The sequence below is a fragment of the Bacillus rossius genome, chromosome 12 (genome assembly GCF_032445375.1).
Source record: "Bacillus rossius redtenbacheri isolate Brsri chromosome 12, Brsri_v3, whole genome shotgun sequence".
Lineage (NCBI taxonomy): Eukaryota > Metazoa > Arthropoda > Insecta > Phasmatodea > Bacillidae > Bacillus > Bacillus rossius.
In genome coordinates this window covers 10,695,323-10,711,190 of record NC_086339.1, presented here as the reverse complement: position 1 = coordinate 10,711,190, position 15,868 = coordinate 10,695,323, and the positions used below count along the sequence as shown (strand labels likewise).

Here is a 15,868-nt window from a genome sequence, read left to right as displayed (position 1 = left end):
ACCTACTCATTCTTTAATCGTTCTGAAAACTTCTTTAAACTTCCGGAACACTTTAAAAACTTTACATTTTTTTCTTCATATTCCTTGCAGCGAAAATATCACGAATGCAATTCAATGCATCTAGCATTGAAGAGCTTAGAACATTTGTTTTCTTCATATTATGCCTACTAAGGTATCAGTGTACATGGTATAGAAATTATTATTATTTTTTTAATTTCCAACCCTACTTTTTTTTTTTTTTAACTCTTGCAGGAATGGATAGTTTTACCAAAAATTGTTCTAGACAAACTAAAATTTAATTGTAATATTTTTCAAACAATTTGAACGGATTTGATAGTTTTTTTTACGATGGGAGTTTTTTTTGTTCTTACCCCTGTTTATCCTAACCTTTGCAGGAATGGTTGTATCAAAAAATTTACTTGTTAAAATCCCATCACTTAAAATAGTTCAGAAGAAAACGAAACATTCGGTGCGCGTGTCCAAAGCGTACATCATCCCAGGTGTTTTGAGGTTTACAGGGTTTTTTCCCGAAAGTTGGCAGCAAGTAGGAGCTCAGATGGCCACTGACGCGCCGTGATAACAATGGAGATGGCGCAAAGCGACGTCAGGAGCGTCGGCCGCAGGTAGAATACAGAAGAGGCGGAGAAAGAATGGTCTAGGAGGAGGGAAGGGGAAGGGGGAGCGTGGACGTAGGAGGGGCCAAATCATGATTTATTCAGACGGCCGGGAGCGCAATCAATGCGGAAGCAAAAGGAATAAAAATAAAGTAGCGGCGGGGGCGCGGACAACATGTAAAATTCATCCCTCTCCTTCCCCCCTTCTCCTTTTCATCACAAAAGACAAGGGGCCGTTTGCCTGCTAGTTTTCGGTCGGGCCACAGGTGCGCGGTAACACGTGCGCTGGAGCGTGGCCGATCCGGGGCCCGCGCGATAGCATCTCGATAACTCTCCGTCTCGCGCGTCTCGATATATTCATCGATTACTCTTTCTCTCTCTCTCGCTTTTTCCTCACCCGCTCCACTTCTACACTCCAACTTCATCCGCGCACATTAAGGGTGATCATACCCCGCCGTGCTGTGTTCGTCAATTTTTGATCAGTTAACATCTTAGCTCTCTGTTTACGGCGTTTGGTGGGAGTGATTTCGCGAATATGCGACGGAAATCAAGGAACGGAAATGTGTAAGAACCACGCTGCTGCCATCTGTGACGGATGGCGCGAACCAAACTTCCTTGTCGAAAATAAGGCCCAACGCCAGAGTTTGGTAATTTTTTTTTCAAGGTTTTTTTTTTCAAGTTTTTTTTTTCGCTTTTATCGGAGTATGTAGTTTCATTAAATAGATTAAAAATTCTGTCTGCTGATCAAATGATTCAATGGTCGAACGTAGCTGCTCCGGCAACGAATTCTAGCGGCGGGTGCGGAAAACACGTGTGATTCTCGTCCAGAAATGCAGTTGAAAAAACAATTTTCGTATGTTTATCTTTGCTGGGCATTATTTGAAAGAATCCCACGTTGAATTTCGTGCCCGAGTTTCCTATTTTAAGTATATTTGCAACATGAGAACACATGAATTTGCTCGTTACAGAAGTTATAGTTACACATCACTTGCGAGTACTGCGACTCTTCACTCGTGGAAAATTTCCTCCTTGGGATTTCAGTTGGCCCTTCACCTCTCCCCCCATCCCTTACTGCGAAAGGCAATGGCAAACCACAACCCTGCCATGACTGTCTCAGTGGGGACACGGCAGAAGGCCAAAAATCACTAGTTTGAAAGTCATTTGTCCGAAAGGCATTAGACCGAGAGACACTTCATCGAAAGGCGTTCCTCAGAAATTTCGGGGACGCACCACAACGCCGAACGTACAATAACGCCAAAAACCATAACGCCGAATGCCAAATTGACTACAACGCCGACAGCTAGAAAACTGCTGTGTACCACAACGCCGAATTACCACAACGCCGAAATACATTAACGCCGAAAAATGTCATTGCAGGACTGCCACAAAGGTTAGGCTAGGTAAGGTTAGGTTAGGTTAGGTTAGGCTAGGTTAGGCTAGCCTAGCCTAGGTTAGGTTGTGGTATTTCGGCGTTAAGATACATTTAAGAAACACACACAAATTCATTCAGTTGTTTTTCATTTTGCTCCTGTGGCCTCCCCTCCCCGCAGGAACATTTTTCGGCGTTACTGTATTTCGGCGTTGTGTTAGGTACACAGCAGTTTTCTAACTGTCGGCGTTGCGGTCAATTTGACATTCGGCGTTATGGTATTCGGTGTTGTGGTATTCGGCGTTGTGGTATTCGGCGTTGTGGTATTTCGGCGTTGTGGTAACGACGCTAAATTTCCGTCGAGTGACTTTCGGTGCAGTGCCTGCTACCCGTCTCAGTAACGACGCGGCCTTACCGAGAGCCACAGCGCTCAGCAGTGGGAATCAGGACTCATTATCATTATCATAATAACGTGAACCCGAACCATAAGAGTGTTCGCTACATTTGAACACATTGCTTCTGTTCACATTTAACTTAATTTAATGGTATAATTTCCATGAACGTAAAAAAAAAAAATTCGTAGCTTAATTTCTGTCTTAAAAAGGGCACGCGGAATCGTAATTCAACATTTTCCCGAATTTTAGAATGTAGTTTTGATGTAAGTAGTATTTCTCTCGGCTATAATTATGTATATAATTTCATATTAGATGTCAAGTTATACATATTTAAGATCTTGAATATGCAAATAAAAACAAGCTGTACAAACAAAGAGTAAGAGCTTCTACCGTGCGACAAAGACGCGACATGCACAATGTAACTGCGACAGGCAGTGGTACCGATGTGCTTAGCGCGTGATTCGCCGCAGTGAAGTGTGCTGCACAAGTGCTAGTGTGAGTTGACATTTGCAGTTAGCAAAAAATAAAAATAAAGTTTACTAATCAGCCTGAAAAAATTTTGAAACACAAAATGTAATACTCATGTAATGATACAACCATATAAATAAATATAACCCCAAATGAAACTATCAAAAAACTCTCCACTGAAAGTAATTGAAAAATTTGAAGTGAAAAAAAAATTAAAAATTACATTTACGGAGGGTGGGTAGAAAAGTTAATTATCTATTGCCTTTTTCTTGACTGGTTTACAAATATATATGTTGTGTCATCTGCTTTTATCTTCTCGTGGAATTTTCGCCAGAGCTTTGCAGGACTTGAAAAATAACCGCCACAGTACCACAGTCTATGCGCCGAAGTTGAACGAGCATGCGTTCCCAGTTAACACGGTCGATATTCCCCGATCTCTGGCAAACAGTCCGCGGAAAGTGCTTGCGCAAAGTGTACAGACGTCTTGTTACCACGCACCCACCTCAAGGTCAAATCAGGGGTACAGTATGTTCCATGTTACTTGTCTCAAAACTTACGCAATTTTTTTTTAATTTTTTTTTTTTTTTGCTTTTCAATGTAGGTCACGGAGGAACCACAATAAATGTATACAAAAAAGATGAATGCACGAACACAAACCAAAAAATTGGTTGTCTGTAAAGTCGGTTTACGGACGATAGTTTAACGTGACAACGTCATAACAAAACATTGATGAAATGATTGCATACTTTTATGAATAAAATTGAATAATTTTTTATTGAATTATCACTATTTTGTATGGATACAAAGAAGGAGTGAAATGAAATCTACAATTTAATTGATAAATTTACTTTTATTTGTAATCATTAATTCAAATATGTTTATTAGTTTAACGAAGATATTATTTTAACTATAACTTTTATACATGTTTGCTATTTAACTTCTTCCAATCTGTGTTATTCTGTTAAGGATAGGACGATGATAGGGAAAGTAGGAAACGAATGGGAGCGTTTCAAGTTTAATGTGCCTCGAAAAAGTCAAATCGATGGTTGTTCCAATCGAGTGAAAGAGATGCGGCGCAAGCGTACAATGAGCGTAACGGGATAATGTGCGTAACGGGACAATGTGCGTAACGGGACTTTTTTTTCGTGCGTGCAGCCGGCGTTCATCGATTTATTAGACGTTGTCACGTCAAAAATATACAAAACCAGCCGATGTCAAATGTCAGATTCATAAACAGCACAGAGAATTCCGTGGAAGGAGTAGTAAGTCGGTAAATGATGACGGCAAAAACTAACACAGTGGGCTGTTAACGACGAGACAGTTTCAACAAGAACAGAAAATACAAATAACAACACTTGGGACAACACAGAGAAGCACAGGAGAACGCAGCGATGAAACTCAGACGTCACAACGACGACGGCAGGCACAGAGAAAACCAGCAACAGCGAAATACCCATAACCAATTTATATATATATATATATATATATATATATATATATATATATATATATATATTCCCCATCGCACGAGTCATTCAAAAAGAACGAACTTGTCTCAGATTTGAAAAATTTGAAAATTAGCGAGCACCAGTGGAACCTATTCCCCCCCCCCCCCCCCCCAACCGTCACACTTGCAAAGCAACACACGATGCTTCGATGTTTGTTTAACGAACACTGACAACCGCGTGAACATGTTTACGAAAAACTTCCACAGAAAAAAAAAGTGCTAAGATTAATATACGTAGACAATCTGTACCATTTTTGAGAACGGACGAACTTGAGACAAGTTACATGGCACAGACTATGTTATGTGTAAGGACTAGGGATGATGGGCCAATCCGATCCTCAAACATCATAAAATCGTTAGTATTCGAAGTATTCGATACTCGAGGAAAAATATTTGAAGAAAAATATTTGAGGAAATAAAGTACATTTAAAAAAAATTCAACATAGATAACATCTGAAGTTCACCAGGTAAATTTATTTTTCTTCATACCTATCAGGTTACCATCTCCCAAGATATTGTACTTTAAACGTGTAAAATATATAAATAAAATTACAAAATGTATTGATTCTGGAATCTTAGTTTGTGAAACAACCATTTAAATGCCAGAATTTTTCATCACCATAGTTAATATTTTCCATTTTTTGTACATTATTTTATTTTGACACCTGGCACCTAGATTCGGATTCGAGGGGTATATTCGCAGTATTCTCTCGGATTGGAATTCTAGATTCAGATTCGAGCAAATTGGGATTGGACTCATCGTTGGTAAACCTACAGGCCGAGTTACGTCCACCCCTGAAATGTAAATCCCTTGCCACGGACCTAGACATATGAATTCAGTATGCAAATAGAAAAAAAAACTCGGCTATCGTTTTAGTTAACCAGCTTTTTTTTTTGTTGATCTCTTGTATCACTCTCCATGCAGTAAATATTGAACGAGGGTATGTCGGGCTGTGTGTGAGTCTTTCTTCCACCTCCCAGTATGGCCAGACACTCGACGTGTATAGAAGAAAAAAAGTATCTCCCCTCCAATATTTCCCACAGGTTATGGGAAAGATCTCCATGGGAAAACGGTTAGAGAAAGCGGTCGCCCAGAAAATGGTACTGGAGTTTTCGTGTAAACATCGTCCCAACAGGGAGTGGTGGTCTCTCTCCTGGGGTATATATGGACGCGACTTGTTGATGTCATCGGGGAGTCGATGCTTTCAGTTTCTCCTCCGCTTGTAACCTTGTCTGTCTACGGGCAGCGGTGTCGTGGTGTGAAATGAACGCTGCGCTGTGATCAAGTATACTCTCTGGTCGAGGACTTGAGTATTCCTCGAGTTTTTTGTTATCAGCAGGCTTCAAGGCGACGTTTTACATCTCCGGAAAAAAAAAAGGGGGGGGGAGGGTTTGTCTGTAAAGTCAGTTTTACGGACGATAATTTTAACGTGATAACGTCATAAGGAAACATTGATGAAAAATTGCATTTTTTTTTTAATTTTCAAATATTATTTACAGTTTTTTTTTGCAAATCTAATTTAAATAATTTGTTTAAATATAATCACGAACAATTAGTTTTAAAAAGCCCGCGCCTTAACCTGTTTTATATTATAGAAAGATTTTCTCGCACGTTTGGTTTGGCCGGTTCTTGCACGCTCGGCTCAGGCGGAACGTGACAATTTTTCGTGCGTGCAGCCGTTGTTTATCGATTTATAAGACATTATTATGTCCAAAATATACAAATCAATCACTTCATGGATCAGCCTTGCGAGGGTTGTATTTGTGTTAGCGGAAAGGAATGATAGATGTGACGCTCGCTGGTATTTCTAGCGCGGTATCGCCTCTAAGCGCAAGCTTCTGAACTAGCGCGCAGTCTTTTATGTCTCGTATAAGACACTATTAGATTTGAGTGGTGTCCGATGACATTACGTGTCGTATAAACGAAGATAAAGGTGAATCCTCCTAGCACACGATGCATGCGACCCTCTCCCTGCATGGCTAGTCCCAGCATGACTAGGCGTATAGGCTTCGGCCTGAGACGCACTTAGGTCCCTCCCCTAACCCGGACCCCTCCCAAATACACTTAGTTTTAGTTAGGTTAGGGAAAAAAAAAGAAATTGACGGTTGTTCAGCCACAGGCGGCTCCAGGAAGGGGCTGTGGTAAGGGCATGAAGCACGTTAAATAAGTAACAATGTCCGAGGCTAAGTTCGCACTTCGGGCCGCGTGACGTCTTGCAGGCTGTCGTTGTCTCGTGGTCTCTCGTACTTCTCGTTGTCCTGTGCATTGTCTCGGCCACAGAAAGGGCACATACACCCGCCTGGACTAACGAACATTTCGGCGCCCAGAACCGACCAGAACGATTGGCGAAGAACTCGCGCACGGAACTATTTTTTTACGGTCACGTGGTCTGGCGCAGTTGACTTTTCTAAGACAGAACAGTTGTGACGTTTCGGGAACTGACCATCTGCTACCATCATCAGACACAAACAGATAGTTGACATACGTATGTCAAAAAAAAAAACGTTTTAAGTCAATCTTTCCCCGATGCAAGACTCGTTCTAGAAACGTAGTATTATCTGGTCAAACGGATCGGTCTCCCATAATTATACGGTCACGTTTCTCAGCTAATTCGAGATTACATTTAGCTCCGAATAAATTTCACTTTTGACTCAGTGTCCATCAATCATGAATCATACGACGTTATAGTCAACGCGTACATGGCACATTCACACGAGTAGCTACCGGAGGAAGTTATTGGTTGTTTAGATTGAACTGTCATGTAGTGAGCCAGGAATTGTTGTTTTTTTATTTGGTCGTCCTTAATTGGTTTAGTCGTGTGCAGAGCAACATACACGTTTAGATTGTATTTACTATTCCCGCACTCGTAATAAGCTGGAAGTGTTGAGTGTCCGCAGCTCGGTGATGAATCAAACGTCCAACAGCACGACTCCTGCGCCGCCGCGGAGTTAGTTATCTTATAATTGAATGCACGGTCGACGCGAACAAACTAGCCGTGGTAACCACCTCGACCGGAATTAAGGACGAACATATACACCCCTTTGCCCACTTCCCTTACAAGTTTTTTTCCTTCAAAGTATCTCCCAGTTCCCGTTCACCCCTCCCCCCAAAAAAACATAAAACCTACATTTCTTTTTAATACTTAAAATCACAAGGGACGGCACAAAATTTTTAAATTAATTTTTTTTTTAAAAGATCGACAGTGCGTTAAGTGTCGGTTTGGAACTTTTATTACTTCGTGAATGTTGCACGCGAACATTATTACCACGTATCGCAAACACGTTACCGTTTAATTACTAATTATTACGTTGTTGGTATTAGTGTAATTAAATAGCCTGCAGACGTAACTCCGAGTGGTAATTTTTTTTGTGTTATATTTCTCAATGTAAATTGCTCTCCTGAAGAGAGATCAATTTCAAACACCATAATTATTATTATTTTCAATTAACATATAATAACCAGTAATATATGAATATTGTTATATCGTTTCTCATCTGTTTCCGTAGTGTAGTGGTTATCACGTGCGCCTCACACGCGCAAGGTCCCCGGTTCGATCCCGGGCGGAAACAAATTTATTCTTTGAATTTGATAAATAATTTATTCAGCTACCGTCTGACGTCTTCCCTAAACATTTACTTATTGCGGAAACAATTTTATTTTTTGGAATTTGATAAATAATTTAATCAGCTACCGTTTGACGTCTTCCCTAAACATTTACTTCTTTTGAGTGATTAAAAATCATTATTCTTTTGCTAATACCATCCACCCAACCATTCATATTATTGAGACGAGTGTTTATTTATCAAACGTTTCTTTTGGGCAACATTTTCCTGCTTTGAGCAGAAAGCCACATCAAACTTACTAGCTTGACTCCTTTTTCTGACGACACGTGCTTTATCATTCATTGTCAAAAATCAATTTAAGTTAAAACGATCAAAAAACCAAATATTAAAACATTATTTAAAAAAAACCTACAACCATGAACTTTATAAAAACTGAGGAATTCTGAAGAGCGTACGTAGGCTTCTTCTTCAAAAGCCGAAATAAGTAGCACATAACTGAAAAAAATATACCGGAGAATTCAATCATGCAAAAAAATAATACTGATACATATATATGTTTAATTAGTTCTTTCAAAAACTTGGCATATATATATATATATATATATATATATATATATATATTCAACGTTTAGTAACATCTAAAGTATAAAATAAAATTTTAAGATTTTTAAATAGTTAAAGTTATTTAAAAATTGGTTTGTGGGATATTCATTTTAAAATCCTACTATATATACAGAATGATTTTAAAAAGGTGTACACACTTTGAAGTGTCATTGAAAATCTATTTTCCGTTCTGCAAGGTTAGATTTCTGGAAATGGAAAGCTTAAAGCCAAAATTTGAAAAATAAATGTATTTTCTGATGAAAAAGCGACTAATGTTCAAAATGGTGGCATTCAGCAACAATACCTTTCTGATTACGAGTCACCACGGATTCCGAACATCGTACCAAAGTGTCTAGTGAGATTTCTGCGCCCGCGGCTTGAATCTCATTCCACAGTGTGTCTAGGTTAAGTGGTCTGCGTTTGCACAACTCATCTTTTTCTGTGCCCCATAAGAAGAAATCTAGCGGTGTAAGTTCTATCCACTGGCCTGGCAAATTTTGATGCAGGCATGCTCGTACGTCCTTATGATACTTGTGCGGGGCCACCTTGTTGGAAACAAAACTTGTCATTACCGTATAATGCACGGAATGGCAGGGAACGAATCAGCAAGCATTGTTAGGTATACGTTTATCCATTTACACTACCTTCAAAGCGGAAAGGCCCAATCAACGAATCCCCTTGCAGACGAACCCACACCACATAAGTCTTTTTCAAGAAATAACTCATCGGAACCACCTCACAAAAGTTATGTGATACCCCCAGATACACATTTTGCAGTTGTGGCCTTGGTAACGTTTACATAGCCTTGACTGACGGACAACGGACAGTTTGAACCGGTGTGTCTAGAAGCATGGAATTTTTGCGGAGGAGTTCCTTATATAATGTACGTGAGCACTGAGAAAGGATATTTTAAAAATCCATGCCCTATAGGGGGTTGAATAGGGGAATGAAGGTTTGAGAAATCCTTTCGGGCACACGGATAGTGTGTGTGTGTGTGTGTGTGTGTGTGTGTGTGTATGTATATATATATATACATACACAAACATATACACACACTAATGAACGGCTTTTCAGACCTCACTATTATATATATATATAACATATAATAACAATAATTAAACACTGCCGAGGACACATGGCCGTCGGGAGAAACGGTCATGTGCCCTCGGCAGTGTTTAATTATTGTTATTATTTTTATTTTAGTGGGTTGGATTACATATTTTCCGCATTTCCCCACTTGCGTCACACCAACCAAGCTTCTCGCCGGCTTATCAGGCAACGCGCGGCCTGGTCGCCGAAGAAGGACGAAGGCATCTCGCCCGGCCGGTCCAGGCGCGCCCGTCGAAGATGCTGCCGAGAGATCGGAAGCCACACCTCCCCCTCTTCACCACTAAAAACCCAACAGCTCCGCGATGCGTGTAAATGCATTATTGAAAGCCGATGGGCTTTGGTAATTGTGTGTCGCCCGCGGTGGTATCGAGGGCGCATCTTAATGCCTCCTCCCCCCCCCCCCCTTCGCAACGGAACCCCTTGAGCTGTTGGGTAGGTAAGTTGCCCCGGGATGAGAGAGGGGCACGTGCGAGTGACGGGACATTTAGGGCTTATCCGACGCCGGCCTTCGGGGAGGTTAGGACCGCCCTTCTGATCTCAGTGCGCGCGAGGCCTTCGCTCCCGTATTTCCTTGTACAACGACATACTGTGTTTGAATAAGTTTCACTGAGTAGGTAACTGCCCCCTGGTGATGGCGATTGCAACGTCGACCGAAACGTTGGTGAAATATTCGCCAAGGACGCAAGGCTACAACTCGGGAGCCAAGCTACTTCAGACAATGGCCGTGAACGCCTGCGAACATTATTAAGTTCTAATTGGCTTTAAATTTAAATATGATTCGTTTCTGAAATTTGGTTATCATAGAGGCTTTACTTACGTGAATTTTTAATAATTTTGCAACCAATATTTTTTTCATAATTATTTTGTTTCAAGCCATTATTTTATGAGAGAAAAAAACATTTTTTTTTAATCTCTACAATGTATTGACCTTTTTTTTCCCCAATGGAAATTAAAGTCCATGTAATGCAAATTTCTATCCGACAAAACCAACCCCTTCAAAATTCTGTCATTGTTTTTATATTCTCGTCATTCATGCACGATTGGACCTTTTCTGGTCGTAGGCTTTCGTGGCCGTAGTTTTTCAACTACTTTTTTTTGTAAAAAAAAAAAGGGGGGGGGAGGGTAGACTATGACTGAAGAAACAATGATATGCCTGACATTTCGGCGCGCTGTGTTGCAGCCATTATCAATGTTGTTTCACAGTCCCGTATTGGACGAAACAATGGTTTTTTTTTAATTTTAATCCTTTAAAACTATTATTGCTGTGAAGGTGACGATTTTTTGTTCCGTGCAAGCACAACATGTACGTGGTCATTATTTATTTTTATAACTATAAATTATAACACAAATTACTAAAGGATAGTTTTTCTATTATAAATTATAGTTTGGTATACTTAGTACATTCTCCAGTCTTTAGGATTTAAAATCATTAAAAGTATAACGCCCAACGTGGGGCTCGAACCCACGACCCTGAGATTAAGAGTCTCATGCTCTACCGACTGAGCTAGCCGGGCCTTGACCGTATTCTTTGTGTTTGCAATATTTTAATTAAAATTTAACTAATCTAATTTCCAAAAAATGCAAAAACTTTTCAAGATTCCCAAGAGAGACTTTTGAAAATCAAGAACAAGGTGAACAATTGACACATCGGCAGTGATAAGACCTAAGTTTTGACTTTGACATGAATAACGATGACCATAAAGAAATAGTTTTCCAGGGAATGTGCTATTTTTATTTAAAAATCTTAATTTTAATTACTATGTTACTTAATTTTTTTTTAAATCACGATAACGACGTCACCCTCTGTTTCACTGGTCTGCCAAACCTGCACATTGCTTAAAAAAAAAAGAGACGTTATATAATTTAAACTAAATTCATCATTTTTTTGTATTTTTTTTTATAATTTTTAAAACTTTTTCTTCCTTGAGGCAATTATTAGTAACTATGGCTTATATACTGATCTACAAGCGACAGTAGACCGAACGGGGCACTAGAACGTATTCACCACTCCAACAACTACTATAATGACAATAGTTATAGAGGACAATGGCGGCTCCAGGAAGATCTCTCGGGCAGGGTTCTCACACACAGGAGGATGCAGTTAATAATCATGACATTGCCCTTGGGATATTCACAAGATATATGGTCTCAAATACTGAAATTTAGTATTTTCGTACAAATTTTGGATTGAAAGAAGAGTTTAGCACATTAACGAAAGTATTTAAGTTAACATTAATATTCCCTACAAAGAAATAAGAAGTAAAATTTTGGGCTCGGAAGGGGCTATCGCCCCCTGGCTGCGCCCTTCCTCTGGAGCCGCGCTTGATAGAGGAACCGTCGGCGTATAATAGAAGTCATAGCTTCCTCCATCGAGGGTCGCGGACTCAGTCCTCAACGCACCGCCGTGACTCGCCTTTACGATCTTAGATTTAGGTGTCTCAAGTGATTCAGGGCCTATGCCTTCATTTCGCAGGTCCGCGTGACCGCGCCACGAAAAAACTCTACCTTCACTTCGCGGCAGATACAATAAAGTTTCGTTTATTTCCTTTGCTATTTATCCACTTAAATTCTCACCCTCCCCCCCCCCCCTAAAAAAAGCAATAGATACCTATCCAGGACTTTGAATTTGATAGTGTCCAACAAAGTGGTCCGGCGGTCCTAACCCAGGAAATTTGTGAAAATAAGTTTATCTAAATCGTATTTTAATGCTGCGAATGTTACACTTAAATATAAACAAAAATATTGCATATTCGGGGAAATTAATGTCAACTTACGTATAAACATTTTTAGATTTTGTATTTTTTTCTTCTTATTCCTCCAAATTATTTGAAATACCACCCCCCCCCCCCCCCCCCCAAACAAAAAAAATTCTGAATGGAGCAATTTGCGTTATACCCAAGCCCCCTCCCCCGTGTGCGGTCTTGCAAACACTAAAGTTAACATACACACTCTCCCAAAAACGGGTTTGAATTTCTACCCTGACGAATAATAAATTCGCGGAAACATGCTCATATTATTTTTATATGTTCTCTTGCTAGTATATTTCACGCGCTGTTGTTTATCCCCTCTGAAGAGCTATGCACATGCTGCACCCGAGACCGTCATACCGTTCTGAGCGGCGGCGTGGTTAACGAACCACTGAGGAGAACATAACTCCCGTTTTTAAAAAGCTCATGAAAATGTACTCTTCCTAACGAGGATCCCGGCCGTCGTCCGCACCTAACGTGATCCCAAAATATCACCGCAGCAAAGAAAAAACTTCGTTAGGGGGAAAAAAATAGCCATTCGTGCTGCTTACTTAGTAATTCATGGGGGTCTCCGCTTCATACCCCAAGCTATGACTTACGCAAGCGTGTGCCTGAAACGTAAGCTAGTTTCTCGAGGGAAGAAGTACCGGGAAAAAAAAAACTAAATAAATTAAGGACGGAACGATTTTCTCCCTGGTACGTATTTCAAGCACCATTAGGAGGCTGAATAGCACCGAGGTTTACGAGGGAAAGCTCCTCATTGTTGGTCATTGTGGCCGGGATGAAGCGGCTGTTGTCGTAAATTCCTGCCCGCGCGGCTTACGTATTCTTTTTTTTTTTTTAATTTTTATTTCTTCGAGGTTGGCGTGCGTGTCGGGCCGCCCCCGGCCGCCTAAGGCTCGCTCGTTAGGCCCCCGGGGGAACAATGTCGCAGCGGGACGCCGCCGCGCTCCCGATAGGACAAATTCGTAATCATCCGTAAACACGATAAATCCGGGCGGTTTATCGTCGCCGTTAAACCGAGCCGGCCCGGTGTTCTTTTAATGACCGCGATGATGGCGGTGGTGCTGCCCGAAGAGTCACCGCCGCCGCCGCCGCTGATGCTGCGCTCTCGCGGCGACTCTCGTACTTCCGAGAGTCTTCGGGGACCTCGGTGGCCATGCGCGCTGAGTACGGGCGTGAGGCCTGGGTTTATGAACCACGCAACACGCAACCAACGCTAGAAAATCACAGTCGTTTAATGAAGTCGCAAGAAATCACCAACCCTACAACTTTTGCCATAGGAAACCTACCGTTTTCATCGGTGTTGTCGTCGTTGTGTTGCCCATGATATTTTTTTAATCTTCATCGTTGTGTTCGTATATTTGCTGCGTTGTCCAAGTTTTGTTGTCTGCCTGCATTTACTTTTATTGTTGAAACCGGCTCGTCGTTGTTAGCCCACTCTGTTAGTCTGAGCTGTTTTAACGGATTTCTTGAGCTGTCTAATATTTAAGTTTGAATGTGTTCGTCTGTGCTGCCGTCGTTTTGTTGTCCACAATGCCTGTTTAAGAGACATCGTTGTGTTTAACTGTTTGTCATCGCTGTTGTAGGCTTGTTCTCCGTGGGTTTTATGTTTGAATCTTTATTTCTTGATTTGCGTTTTTTAATTTTTTTTTCCATGACAAACAGTGCAAAACTGCAATAGCGTATGGCCAAGAAATTGTATTAAATGAAAATTTTTCCATTGCGTGAATCATTTAAAGAACCTATAACATCAAATTGTAAAAACAGTAGACAACAATAGTCATATTTTTTATTATATACAAGAAATCAAAGAAATCGTCAATAATTTGATTTAAAAAGTTATTTTCTTGTATTGTGTAAAAGTTAAATTAATGTAAACATAATGTTTATAGTAAAAAAGAACATTTCGGGCTTCTATATACATAACATCTGCATCTTTATAAAGTTTTGGAACACTTCTCTTCAAATATGGCCGTCAGAAAAGCAAGCCAAAACGTAAGAAATGTGGACTTTGCGTTATTACACCTTGCGTAGTTTATAAACCCGGCAGCGTATAGTTTGTCTCATGTAACTCAGATTTTACAACTATCTGCGTATCTTTCTGCCACGGTTGTTCTGTCAGAAGTTTTTTTTAAAACTTAATTTGGTTGTCAGTGTTGGCAAACAAACATCACGTGTTGCTTTACCACAGACAGCTGGGAAACTGATACAACTGGTACCTACTACTTATGAGAACTGACATTCTGAGACAAGTTACATGGGAGAGGTTGAAAATGGAATTGAATTCAGAAGCATGTAGAAATTCTTTATATCTCAGCCTCATTAACATGTTGGTTAGTTGCATTTTAAATTTTTTTTTGTATCGGCGTGCGGCTCAGGTTGAACCCTGCCATGCTGCAGGGATAGGCGGGTCGTGGCGTTAGGGCTATTTTTTTTTCACGAAGATTGTTTTGTGGGTATTTTGAAACATGGCAAAAGTAATTCAAATAAAATATGTTTTTCTATTAAAATACACGTTGAATCATACAACAAATATTTTTGGAAGTTTGTAGAATTATTTTCTAAAACTAAGAAGTTCTGGTACAAAAATGTATTAAAACATAACAGTCTCATAGAATTAAGTATTAATTTTGACATTGAAGTTATTATCTATGAGGAAAAGAAAAATACTTTTAAGTTTTAAGTGCTTTTTATATGGCTATTGATGGTTAAAACGAACTTGGGATGCAATAGACAGTGAGCAGATACGAATGTGCTCCCTGACTTTTTTTAAACATTAAAAAGCAATATTTCATAGCACCTTTCAACAACTAAATTAGTAGACAATCGAGTTCAACTGTTTCTGAAAGATGACGAAAGGATCAGTTTACGAGTTAAATTCATATTCTTCCATCATGCGTTGAAACATTCCCGAAATTTCTTATAGCTTTTATCACATTTTATTTAGTATTTTATGTGTTAAAAACGCGTTTATTTACTTGCAAAAAGTTTTGTTTTGTTTAGCTTTGTTTTCGTATTGTAGTTTTTGACAATTTTTTTCACATTCATGGTAGTTGTTTTTATTAAGGTTGTATTAGTAATTTTTGTTTTGTTTTATCATCTTACATAGTATATTTTGTAAACATTGCTGCGGCTACTTCGCCACATAAAATAAGCCCTTAAATAAAATAAATAACAGCCGGCGCGGGTTCCGGCATGCTCACGGTAATGTATAAGGTCTAGGCTTCTGCTTCAGCTTGCATTGTTTTTTGTTCCGTGACGTCACTGGTTGTAGTTGCCAGCGCGCGCGCGGCCTTCCCGCCATAAACTCCTTCAACACCGTGCTTCGCGCGCCGTCGCGACCGGCTGTTGCGACACCTGGTCGGTGGTTGGGCAACTAGAGTCTGGTTCTCCCTTTCGCGGGCACATGCGAACTGCTGTTCCTCTGTTCCCCCATTCCTTTCCTTCCTCTCTCTCTCTCTCTCTCTCTCTCTCTCTCTCTCTCTCTC

General features: G+C 40.2%; 2 non-coding genes across 2 annotated transcripts; one reads left to right on the top strand and one right to left on the bottom strand.

The window, feature by feature from the left end:
* Positions 1-7,850: 7,850 nt before the first annotated feature.
* Positions 7,851-7,923, top strand: Trnav-cac (transfer RNA valine (anticodon CAC)). Its single transcript has one exon. It is a non-coding gene; the product is annotated as a tRNA-Val (tRNA).
* Positions 7,924-11,071: 3,148 nt separating this feature from the next.
* Trnak-cuu (transfer RNA lysine (anticodon CUU)) lies at positions 11,072-11,144 on the bottom strand. The gene has a single exon. It is a non-coding gene; the product is annotated as a tRNA-Lys (tRNA).
* Between the last annotated feature and the right edge of the window lie 4,724 nt (positions 11,145-15,868).